Below are 13,408 nucleotides of genomic sequence, written 5' to 3' on the forward strand. Positions count from 1 at the left end.
CATCTCTCCCTGAAGATCTCATAATAGGGACCGATAATCCGGCATTTCTAGAAATGTTTAGCCAGAGCCTGGGGCCTCGCAAACCCCTAGCTAGGGATGGTAGGAACAACCGGCCTATACCGGCTTTTGTGTCCCCTGAGCCGTGGGTACTGGACCATAGTTTCCGTTTCGCACAGGTGAACGACCCAACTCTGTTCAACGCCTGGGAGAACGCACATCAGAATCAGAGCCAAATACCTCAGGTATACCCTCGTTTTTTTAAGAAAAATGACCTGCTTTATAGACAGGGACAGAAGGACGATCCTGAACAGCTTCTCGTCCCCGCGACATTTCGGGAACAAGTGCTCTTCTACTCCCACGCCCACTTGGTAGCTGGCCACACTGGGGCAGAAAAAACAACCCAAAATATCCTGCGGCACTTTTACTGGCCAGGGATTTATAAAGATACCATGTCATTTTGTCAGGAATGCGAGGTATGCCAGAAGCGGAACATGACCAGACCCCCGGCTGTCCCTCTACAACCCCTTCCTATAATTGGGGTTCCTTTCGAGACGGTAGGCATGGATCTTATCGGCCCTCTACCGAAGACCCGGAAAGGACACCATTACGTCCTCGTGATCGTGGACTACTCCACGAGGTTTCCGGAGGCTTTTCCGCTGACCACCACCAAGACCAAACAAGTGGCTGACAAAATGCTGGAGCTCTTTTCCAGGGTGGGGTTCCCCAAAGATGTCCTCACGGATCAGGGAACCCCCTTCGTGTCAAGACTGATGAGGGAGGTCTGTCAGCTCCTGAACAACCATCAAATAAGAACAGAGGTATACCACCCCCAAACGGACGGACTCGTTGAGAGATACAATTGGACTCTAAAGACTACTCTCCAGAAAATGCTGGAGGTTAACGGAGCTGAATGGGACCAGGTCCTGCCCCTGGCATTGTATGTTATACGAGGGCAAAAACAAAGCAGCCTGGGTTTCTCGTCATTTGAGCTATTGTATGGACGACAACCCCGCTCACTCCTGGACAAAACGAAAGAGGCCTGGGAGAACTAGACCCAGAAGAAACCCTGAAAACCCTAGAATACGCCCGGAACCTTCGCTCCAAGCTAGGGAAGCTGAGATACCTGGCGTACACCAATCTGGAAAGGAGCCAAGTGAAGCAAAAATCCATACATGACAAAGGAAAGAAATGGAGAAGACTACAGAAGGAAGATTGGGCGTTAGTTCTACTGCCCTCCTCTACTCAGAAATTCAAGGCAGAATGAGGAGGCCCCTATCAGATAGTGTCAACTATAGGAAATACCAGATATAAATTGCAAATCAATCTCCGAAAGACCCAAGTCTATCAATCAACATGTTAAAAAAATGGCTGGGTCCTCCGCCCTTAGGAGTCCTTCTTGCAAACGCCAATCCCCCAGAGTCAACGAACACCATAGACTGACTCGTGATCAACGAGGACCTGAGGGAGGAGGAGAAACAAGAGCTGATGGAAACCCTACAGGGACACCCCACCGTATTCTCGGACCAACCAGGAAGAACCACACTTGCGGAACACCAGATACAGACACAAACAGGGAAGATAGTCAAAATACGATCGTATCGAATACCAGAATCCCGGCGTAGGGGAATCCGACAGGAAGTCAATGACATGCTGAAGCTCGGCGTCATACGACCCTCACGCAGCAACTGGTCAAGCCCCATAGTAATGATACCGAAGCCCGATGGGACACGCAGATTCTGCATGGATTTTCGTGAACTCGATAAAATCTCATCATTCGACGCATACCCTATTCCCAGGATAGATGAACTGATCGAGAAACTAGGGGAATCCAGATACATAAGCACAATAGACATAACAAAGGGATATTGGCAAGTACCCATCAGGGAAGAAGACCGACACAAGACCGCCTTTTCCACTGAGGACAGGCATTTTGAGTTCACTGTGTTGCCGTTTGGGCTGCATGGGGCCCCGGCCACGTTTCAAAGACTTATGAACCACGTGCTGAAAGAGCTGACAACCTTCACGTCCGCATATTTGGATGATATTGTCGTCTTCAGCCCTGACTGGAAGATACATATGACCTATCTACATCAGGTCCTGGATACTCTTGAGAAGGCTGGTCTGAAAATCAACGCAAAAAAATCCCGCATGGCGTTTCAAAAGGTGAAATATATGGGATATGTCCTCGGACATGGCCTTATCGAGCCACAAATCGAAAAGGTCCGAGCCATAGCCGAGACGTGGTTCCCCAGCACGAAAAAAGAGATGCGAGCGTTCTTGGGGCTCATTGGCAACTACAGACGCTTCATCCCACAGTTCCCCCAGCTAGCAGCCCCCCTTACGGAGACCCTGAAAACCAGGGTCAAACAAACAGACCTCTTGTCCCCTACCTCAGAGATGCAGGAAGCCTTTGCTGCCCTAAAACGCATGATTACTTCCACCCCCATTCTTTCCTCTCTTGACTTCTCCCGTCCCTTCTCCCTTCACACGGATGCAGCCGAATATGGGATAGGGGCGCTGTTATCACAGACAGGGACAGACGGGTTAGACCATCCTATCCTCTACATCAGTACGAAGTTGTTCCCCCCGGTGCTCCGGGACCCCACGGTTGAGAAAGAGTGTTTAGCCATAAGGTGGGCGGTGGACAAACTAGCATACTATTTGGAGGGGCGACCATTTACCCTCTATACTGACCATGCTCCCCTCCAATGGATGGCCAGCAACAGGTCGAACAATGCTCGGGTGATGCGCTGGTTCTTGGCATTGCATCCGTATGCGTTTACAGTCTGTCACTAGAAGGGAATTGACAACACCGGGGCTGATTATCTCTCCAGAAATCCACTTCCCGAACGGAAGTGTCCAGGGGGGATGGTGTATAATGAGGAGGGGGTAGGGTTGCCGCCGCACCCTGAACCCCAGGGTGAGCCTTTAACCTGCAACCCCTCCCTCTTGTTTCCACAGCCACCGATGACCCTGTCTGGGACATGCTCGAGGAACGGTACAGTTGCGATGAAGAAGATGGTATTGGGCCCTTTAACTGGACCGGCGGGAGCATGGAGGAGGAGGGGTCAAGTCCCACCTTAAAAGACGTCAGCGAGAGAGCACATGTGTGTCTTTACACCGGAGGAGTGGACAGCGAGTGGAGAGGAGGAGTGGCGTGGAGCAAGAGAGAAAACGAGAGCGGAGTTGGGAGAACGGAGAAGGAGGAGATGCGAGGAACAACGGAGAAGAAAGTGAAGCGAGGAACATCGGAGGCGGAGGAGCTGTGAAGAACAGCAGAAGGGGAGGACGGACGGGACCCGGTGGAGAAGCAGGAGCCAGGAGGCCAACGGCACTACGCTTTGCCCAGCCGCACACCAGGAGGGGTGTGGGTAACCGAGGTGCGTAACAGTATCGTGGGCTGGGTTGGAAGGGAGGGTAGAGGCAACCCGTGAGCATTGCCACGACCCCCGGTATCCACCGCCCTCACCTCACTAATACCCCGAGCACTGTGGTTTCCTTCACTCCCCTCCCTCTGATTGACTTTTGGAGTAGAGTGTGTTTACTGATACCTCCCTCTCTTGTGTTTCCCCCGCCTGCGGAGCATGGGTCACAACGGAGCCCGAAGAAGGAAGAAGGAGGAGGAGCCCGACTCGCCGAACGGAAGAAGGAATCCTGAGGAAGCGCCGAAGGGAGAGGAGTAGATCCCCGAGGAGGGCCATACCTAGAAAGACTTGTACTGATTTATTGTTCCACCAAATAGAGCCTACTCGCACCAAGACCGGTCTCCTCCCTTTCCCTACCCCGCAGGTTACAAAGTCTAAGTCAACTAAATTAAGGTACTTCATGCCCTTTATGAGGTATCATATCCTTTATCTCTAGAGTGCCCCATGGCGGAGGGCCTAAAAAGACTGTTTGTGTTGATAAAGGCAATACACCTGCAATCCTTGATAGAAGATAAAAAGAGATACTTGGGACAAAGATAGGAAACAAGAAAAATATTTCCTCTCAGCAGTAATTTTGAATACTGGAAGTTGATGAGAACAGGATATGGTGAAGTCCTAAATCTTTCTTGCTGAACTGGATTAAATAAATATTTTTGTTGGTTGATTCCAAAATCTAAGCTATCATATAAACAAGATGCAAATGTTTAATTGACCCATCTTGACCCACAATTAATATGTAATCTTATAAAACTGCAGTTCATGTTACCTGTGATTTTAATTGTGTCACTAATATTTTTAGCTGCATGGACACTGAGGTGCTGAGGAGAGGTCCAAATGTAGGACTGTAAACTTGTAAATGGTGTTTTGTTATTTGAACTGAAGGTATTTTCTGTGTGGTTTATAAACCAGCACAGAGAGACAAGCATCCTTTAGATTGAGAGGGACAAATGAGCCTTCCTTCTCAAAACAGTCTCTTAAATGGTAGATTGTTTACAGGTTGAAGCATTGATAGATAATAAAATAACTGTATTGTAAAAGGCTGCTAACAGTGCATAGTTTGTTATTCTTTTTTACCATCTGTATGTTGATAGGACGTAAGGCAGTGACTGCTAGAACTACTTTGGTTAAAAACCTCTTTAATACTTGATGAAATAGAATGAAATTGGTCTGTGAAAGGTGAGAATAATTTTTGAAGTACTGAATTGGCCTGAAATATTCTACTTCAAACCTTTTACAGTTTGTAATATCGAAGAGTCTGATGAAATACACAACCAGTTTTCTGGGAATGGGGTGGGTGTTATTCTTACCATTAGAGAAGGTGGCTCTAGGTTGGCCTTTCGTGCTACGTTGGCAGAAACCTCTATGCCTTTGAGAATAGAAGTTAGGTCTGTTGAATTTAAAGATGTTGTTGGAGATGATCTGAGACCTGCTGTTGGATTGGAATTGCCAAGTAAAACTTCACTGCCATTCCTGGGAAAAAATTACATTGGCCGTAATAGTTTATAGAGAGATGAACGTGCTTTTTCAGTAGTGGTGAAGACATTTACATATTTTGAGATTTATTTTAAGACTTGGTCACCGATTATAAGTCTCTCAGCTGAAAGACTGGCATCTGAAGATGCCAGCTTGATGAACTCTGGGGCGATTTTTTTACAACAGACTTTTAAGCCTTTCTAGGGAACTGACAGAGTTGGCATTATAAATAAAACACAGGACCCTATGAATCCGATTAGAACACATTTTTTTGATTGATAGTCACTTTCCCATCCTAGGCCTCTTTGACCATCTCACATATTTTATCACTGGCCCCATGATGTCTCAAAAAAAGTCTTGCCAAAAAGACTAAGCTCTGATAAAACCCCATTTTGGGTTTTTCCTGTATTAAGTTAATAAAGCCAATAGTTTGCAGTCTTTGACCAGTGTAGATAACATCCAATAATAATAGGTTAAAGACTTTAAGGTTTTAGCTTCCTCTAGAAACATGTTTTCCAAAGGAATTCTTATGCGAGATGAATGCACTCCACACTGTGTTGAAGTGTATGACCATTCTCTGGAATTGGCTTGTATTGGAATGAGATGAGGGAGAGGCCAAATGTTCTCCTAAAGGATCTGGATTTTTCCCTATGTCTATTGAAGACAATTTTGTATAGATAAATCAAACTCAACTCATTTTGTAATATTTTGGTTCATATATTAACAGGTCAGAGTTTTCCTCAGGGAAATTTTGAGACATCAAGAAATTGTGCATTTGTATCTCTTTTTCAGATGGCCTGAAGTCAGGCTGCTTACTTGCATCTTGTTAAAGTGAGATGCTTTCATTGTTTTTACTGACTGAGTCAGAATTAAAACAAGCAGAAGTCTCTGCTGATTCATTAATGCAGTGTTTAGACGTACATGTTTTTGAAAGGCTGTCTTTTAATGGGCTTGACTGTGAACTGCTCCAGATTACTATCTTCCTGACAATCCAAATCCCCTTGATATAAAAAAACAGCTGGCTGGGTCTGGGGATGGACATGTTCCTAATATGTGGAACTATTGCCCTTGTGGAGACACTGATATATGACTGTAAGGAATCATAAATTCATGTCTTAAGATTTTTTTTAAACCTCTTCAGATATTACCAGGCCATATGGTTTTCTTGCATAAATGTCAATCAATTGAAGGGAAAACAGTGTTAACCATGTCTACAAATGGAACTCTAGTGAACACTGCTTGAATTTCAAAAGGAAACTTTCATTAACCTTTAAGATCAAGTGTTGAGAGAAAGAGAGATAGACTACGTGAAAGCAGCCCAGCCTGATCACCTGGCTGAGGGAGGAATGAGACAGGAAAGGTCATCTCTTTTTTTATCTTTTTTTAATTTTGAATGTAAAATTGTTTTGAGAGAAATATGCAAGTATAATATGAAGAAAAACAAGATACTCATTAAACATATACTCACTGGTATAAAAATGTATAATCACCATCATGCAAAAGAATTAACTATGTAACAATGTAGAAAACTAAAATAAGGAGCTAAAAGGCATAAATCAAATAAACCTAATAATTTTAGTAAAGAACAATTCATGGAGGTTTAGGCAATTCTTCAGTTCAAGGATTACGTAAATATAATTTACGTGCATAATTATTTATTAAAAAAGAAGTCATAGGTAGCTATCAGAGATCTCTTTCGATATCAAGCACCACTGGATAAACATATGTTCTATCAGGTCTGGGATTGTAAGAAACTCCATACACCATGACTGAAAATATCCATCCTTCCAAGATTTTGTAATCTGTTGAAAGGCAGCAGCCAAAAGTAAATCTATTATGTTAAAGTCTTTGAATTGAGATGACCAATAATCAGAAATACTATATAGAAAAACATTAGTAAAAGAAAATGCACAAGTGTTAAAAATAGTAAATATCTGTTGCCAGACCTTCAACTAAAAATCAAAGATGAAAGGACATTCAAATAACATGTATTTAAGGTCTGCTGAGAGTGTGGAACAAGACCAGTAATCAAAAGAGACAGAATAATCTATTTTGTGTAAAGAAGCAGGAGTGATCAAAAGTCGATTGCAGATAAAAAACAAAGTTTGAGTTAGCCGCTCTAGAAGATTTCCTTATTTTAACCCAAATTTTATTCCACATTGGAATCAAAAAGGTTTTCAAATTGAGTTCACAAAAAATCTCTACCTCCGTTTTATGTCTATTGTCAGAAATAAGTGGCAGACGTTTATATAATTGGGTTGGAGAAGGGAATACATCCAGTACTTTATGGATATGGGGTGGCGTGGAAGAAAGTGAAAGATCACCAGAAAATTTGTTATAAGCAGATTGCGTTACAGAGACTAATGATAAATATTTGGCTTCAAAGTAATCTGGAAAATAAAATAGTTACTGTACTACCGAAAATGGAAGACAAGCACCTTTTGACAACACTTGTGAATCCATTAAAAACCTTTAAAATACCAATCTTTCCCAAAAATATTTTATTATGTATTTTAATAGTAATATTGTACCAAATTGACAACTGCAAAAATTGATCTTTAGGATTTCCATAAGAAATAAAAATAGGATAAAGAATCTTACATGTGTTTTTAAAAATTGAAAGAGATAGAGATGAGGGCCTGGAAGTAAAAGATAAATATTCCAAAAAAAATAGGATGGAAAAAGGATTTCTAAAGGTCAGTGCATGAGGAAAAGAGTAAAGGATCATTATCCTGTAATAGAAAATAGGTTTGTTTATTGCAAAAGGCTAAGTGTTATGTATGGAAATCAGGAAAGTTAACTCCTCCAATATGTTTTGGTCTTTTGAGTTTGTGGAGCGACATTCTGTTTTTTTTTTATTATTCCATAAGAAATTAGATAAAATAGAATGCAACTTTTTTGGTTGAGAATGAGGAATAATAATAGGCATGTTCAAAAGATAAAATAATATTATAGGAATGGGCATCATTTTAATAGCATTGAGGCAACCCCACCAAGATAAGAATAAAGTGTTCTAATGAGATGTAAATGAAAGTAGTGTCAGATGTTTATCTAATTGGGTTGGAGAAGGGAATACATCCAGTACTTTAAGAATGTGGGGTGGCATGGAAGAAAGTGAAGGATCACCAGAACATTTGTTATAAGCGGATTGAGTTACAGAGACTAATGATAAATATTTGGCTTCGAATTAATCTGGGAAATAAAACAGTCACTGTACTACCGGAAATGGAAGACAAGCACCATTTTGACGACACTGGTAAATCCATTAAAAACCTTTATAATACCAATCTTTCCCAAAAATTATTTTATTATGTATTTTGATAGTAATATTGTACCAAACTGACAACTGCAAAAATTGATCTTTAGGATTTCCATAGGAAATAAAAATAGGATAAAGAATCTTACAAGTGTTTTAAAAAAATGAAAGAGATAGAGATGAGGGCCTGGAAGTAAAAGATAAACATTCCAGAAAGAAATAGGATGGGAAACGGATGTCTAAAGGTCTGTCCATTTGGAAAAGAGTAAATGATCATTATCCTGTAATAGAAAATAGGTTTGTTTTATGCAAAAGGCTAAGTGTTATGTATGGAAATCAAGAAAGTTAACTCCTCCCATATGTTTTGGTCTTTTGAGTTTGTGGAGCGACATTCTGGGTTTATTATTATTCCATAAGAAATTAGATAAAAGAGAATGCATCTTTTTTGTGTTGAGAATGAAGAATATTAATAGGCATGTTCAAAAGAAAAAATAATATTATAGGAATGGGCATCATTTTTATAGTATTGAGGGACCCCACCAAGATAAGAATAAAGTATTCTAATGAGATGTAAATGAAAGTAAACTTGTGTGCAATGCTTTCTAATTAAAAGGTATAGAATCATGAACAGTATTGGTAAACCACAATCCAAGGTATTTAATCTTACCTGGGTTCCACTGAAAAGAAAAAATGAAATTGGCATGAAAACGTAAACTATTTAGGGGGAAGAACGTCACACTTATCTGCATTTAATTTATAGCCTGAGACAGATGTAAAGTTACCTACTTCTAATAAAAAGCTTTTAAAGACGCCGTGGATGAGAGATAAAAAGTAAAATATTATCAGGATAAACAGAGAGTTTGAGCCTGTAACTTGAGGATTTGAATGAATCTTTATCAAAAAGTGTTCTAAGGCAAGAATAAAAAATAAAGGAGATAGCAGACAGCCTTGCCAGACACCTCTATAAAGAGAGAGAAATTGAGATAAAAGGCCATTGACTAAAATTGAGGACTTGGGGAGGAAGACAGCAAAGAAACATAGTTAATACATTTAGAACCAAACGCTAACCATGAAAACGTAGAAAAGATAAAAGAGCAACTAACTTTTTCAACTGCCTTTTTCCGCATCTAAAGAGGCAGCTACCAAAGGAGAATGATATGATTTTGATTTACTAAGCCAATTTAAAAATAGTCTAGTAGAATAATTGGGGTAATAGCTGATCCAAATAAAGAGCTTATTTTTTTACAAACATTTTATAATCTAAATTTATTAGAGAAATTGGGTAGTAATTTTACAGAATGTATGGTCCTTATTGTCTTTGGCAAGAAGATATATTAAAGCCTCTTGAAAGGAACCTCCAGATACATGAGAGGGTATAAAATAAAGAAAAAGTTGGTGTAGTTTAGGTAGAACAAGGAAGAAATATGAATAAAAATTCAATAGTAAAACCATCAGGCCTCGGAGCTTTATCTCATTTAATGAAGCAAATAGAATTAGTAATATCTTGCATTTGAATATTCATATCTGTTTTGGAAAAAAAATCAATTTTTTGATGTGAAGGAGAAGGGATGGATGATTAATATTGAAGAGGATCTTGGGGATCAGAATGATATTCCGGGGAATAAGGGGTCTAAAAAAACTGGATAAATTCCAAAAGTATATCTTTATTTTTATGTATAATACAGTTGGTAAAGGTTCAAAGAGAGTCAATTTTAGTATGTTTGTTTTTGATTTTAAGATTATTGGCGAGAAGTTTTCCTGCTTTATTTTGACCCCATAATATTTTGCACTAGATTTGAGTAAATACAAGTTAGCAATTCCTGTAGAAAGTTTATTAAAATCAAATTTAGCAGCAACTAGGTGATCTAAAATGAGTTTAGAGTTAGATTTATAAAAAGAGTACTCTAGTTGCTTAATACATGAGGTAACTACTTTTAATTTATTCGAGGCAGATTTCTGTTCCAGTGATACAAAATTAATAATTAAGGGCCAGATGTATGACGTTATTTTGCATGCGGAAACGGATTTGCAACCTATTTGCGCATGCGAAAACTAATAAGATCATGTACAACCCCTATTAAGCAAGTTACCCTTTTTTTGCGACTCGCTGAATAGGAATTGCGACTTGCTATTGGGAAGGGGTGTCCCATCCTAATAGCGAGTCAAAGGCCTAGGTAAGAATGTTTTGCAATTGCGGTCACAAAACACTTACAATTTACCGCCCTCTTGTAAAGCACTCGCAAATGGGAAGGGGTCCCCTCAGGGCCCCTTTTCCTATGCAAATACAGGGGAAAATATTTTTAGGGACAGGCAGAGGTCCCAGGGACCACTACCTGCCCTTAAAAAACGAAATGACAATTTTTCATTTTTCGTTTTTCAAATGCCTCCCATTTGAGGGCCTCATTAATACGCATGAGACATGCAGTTTGCGACCCCATTAGGATTCGATAACAGCGTCTCAGACACTGTTGTACATGGCATTTAGCGACTCACAAATTACGACTCGCAATTGAGACAATTTGCGAGTCGCTAAATGACATGGTCATACATGTGGCCCATAATCTCTAGAGGCTCCTTTAAAGTGTCCCAAATAATCTGAGGAGAAAGGTCAGGAGATTCAATTTCTTTAAAACATGTATTAGCAAATTGTTCAAAACTGTGTGTAAACTGCAAATCTAAAAGAAGAGAAAGATTAAATCTCCATCATCTAGTTCCCTGATTAGGTGGGAAAATATCTAAATCTAAAGTGACTGGTGTTTGGTCTGAAATTAATATAGACCCTACATCAGGGTCGATAACATATTATGCAAGAGCATTAGAAATAAATATACAATCTATCCAAGATTGGGAAAAATGAACAGGGGAAAAGAAAGTATACTCTTGGATTGTATAATCTCTAAGCATCAAGAGATTATTGGTATTTTGTCGATTTAAACTGGGAAAGCACTTGTGAAGGCATAAAATTAGTTTTAGATTGTCTATCTATGAAGGGGTCAAAAATCATGTTAAAACCACCACCTACTATCAAATAATCATCAGTGTGAGTCATCAATTCAGATAGTAACCTTGGCCAAAAGGATCCATCTGGGTTAGTAGGCGCATAAAGTAAGGAAACTGAAATCCATCTACCTTCAATATCAACATCATGGGCAAGAATTTGTATATCAAGTTTCAAGTTTCAAGTTTTATTTATTTATGATAATGGAACTCAATTGAGGTCCACATAATAATTCCAACATACAGATTAAAAGCAATAAAATACCATAAAAAATACATGATATCAATTTGTCAATATAACGGCAGGAAACTTTTAAAGTAATGAAACAATTTAAAGCAAAACATTTCATTTGGAGAGTTAAACATTGCTTCAATTAAATCAGAGGCTGTAAGGATACCCATTTGGAGACACATAGGTCTTAACCATTTGCGTCTAAATACCATAAGTGCTGGACAGACAAAAATTACATGATACACGTCCTGGGGATTGGAATTACAAAAATCACAAATATCGGAATGGCCGTACCATTTAGACAGAAGACAATTCAAAGGGAGTAGATTTTGCCTTAGCAGAAGGATAAATCGCCGGACTCCATGGGGGAGATTCCAGGATATGTATAACTGAGGTTTTTTCATCTGACAAAAACTACTGGTAAAAAACATTCCTCTCTTCAATTTACTCGCCCCACTGTCTACTCTATAACCGAGCTCCCAGGAGGCCGATTTTAATATCGACTTTAGTTGGCCCGCAGATAGTGAAGAAAGATCTAATTCATCTAACTGTAATAATGCAACTGCCTGTCGAAAGTTCCTTACAATTAAAGAATAAGTATTAAAGGTACCCAACAGCTCATTTTTTATGAGATGCCTCAGCGTACCCGGCATTCCTTTAGCTAGATTGAAAACCCAACGCACCACACTCGCAACTGCTTGGGCCCAGGAACTACGCAAACCAAATTCCTGTCTCAGAGAGGACGTAGAAATTGCGGTATTTACTGAGGTGAGGTTGCGTAATATTTTTCCTTCAGTAGAATCCAAAAAATTCCAATTTGTTATATCCACTGTTTCTAGTCCATACATAAGGGATGCGGGGATTTTTGCTCGGAATACCTCGAGCAGTATGGAGAAGTGCCTTCTACCTGTTGCCTAGTAAAGAGAAACAAGGCTCTTCCCTTGGGTGAGAGCTTTCCTGCTATTGTTCTCGATATGGGCTGTGTCACTTAAACTACTCGTGACAACCTTTCCAAGGAAAGTATAGGATTTGACTACTTCTAGTCTTTCACCCCCAACAGACCAGTGGAAATTGTCATATTTGGAATTTTTCCTTCCCCTGAAACACATTATTTCACTTTTTGAAATATTTATTTTTAGAAAATGGGCCTCAGCATAGGTATTCAGGGCGTATAGGCGACCATTCAAACCTTTTGGGGTAAGGTCCAAAATTGAATTTGTATATTCAGACGTTTATGACATATTATAGCAACCCCATTTCGGTTTCCTGAAGCAAAACTATGACCAACCCATTGTCTTTTAAGTGTAGCCAGATATATGTTTCCTGCAACAGAACAATATCACCTTTTAAATTGGGAATATGAGACAAAACCATTTGATGTTTTATATGAGAGCCTAAACCCTAAACATTCCATGAAATAAAACCTAAAGCCATCTGCAATACAGTAATCAATTCAAACAATTTTTAAACAACCAATAAAACCAATTATTTAAAAAAAATAAACAGTATATGTGTATTAAAATATAACCATGAAATTGTAATAAAATATTCAAATAGATTGCATGTGAGAGAACAAAATAGAATCTGAGAAAAAGAAAGAGAGGAAAGGAGACTAAAAGAAAGAAAAAAGAAATAGAGAAGCTGGAAAAGAGAACAGAAGTGAAAAAGATGAATAAAAAGGATAAAATATTGATAAAGTATTTCTGAGAGAAAAAGACAGAAGAAAGAGAAGGAAATGAAATAAAGCAAAAATGGAGACAAAAACCATGTATAATATACAAAACCGTTTCCTACCAGAAAACAGACACAAAAGTTGAGGGTGGTGCAGCCACATGAGGGGAACAACACATCAACTGGAGCCCTCGGGACGGAAACGGGGGGAAGGAAATTCATCATCAGACGTACAAGGATTCACATAAAGGATTTAAAAGAAAAACAGTGTAGCTAATAAAAAGAAGGAAAAATATATTATTTCAATTTTAACATAAAACATTACATGAAACAAATAACCAGGAATACAATGAA

The sequence above is a fragment of the Lissotriton vulgaris genome, chromosome 6 (assembly GCF_964263255.1).
Source record: "Lissotriton vulgaris chromosome 6, aLisVul1.2, whole genome shotgun sequence".
In the NCBI taxonomy this organism is placed as follows: domain Eukaryota; kingdom Metazoa; phylum Chordata; class Amphibia; order Caudata; family Salamandridae; genus Lissotriton; species Lissotriton vulgaris.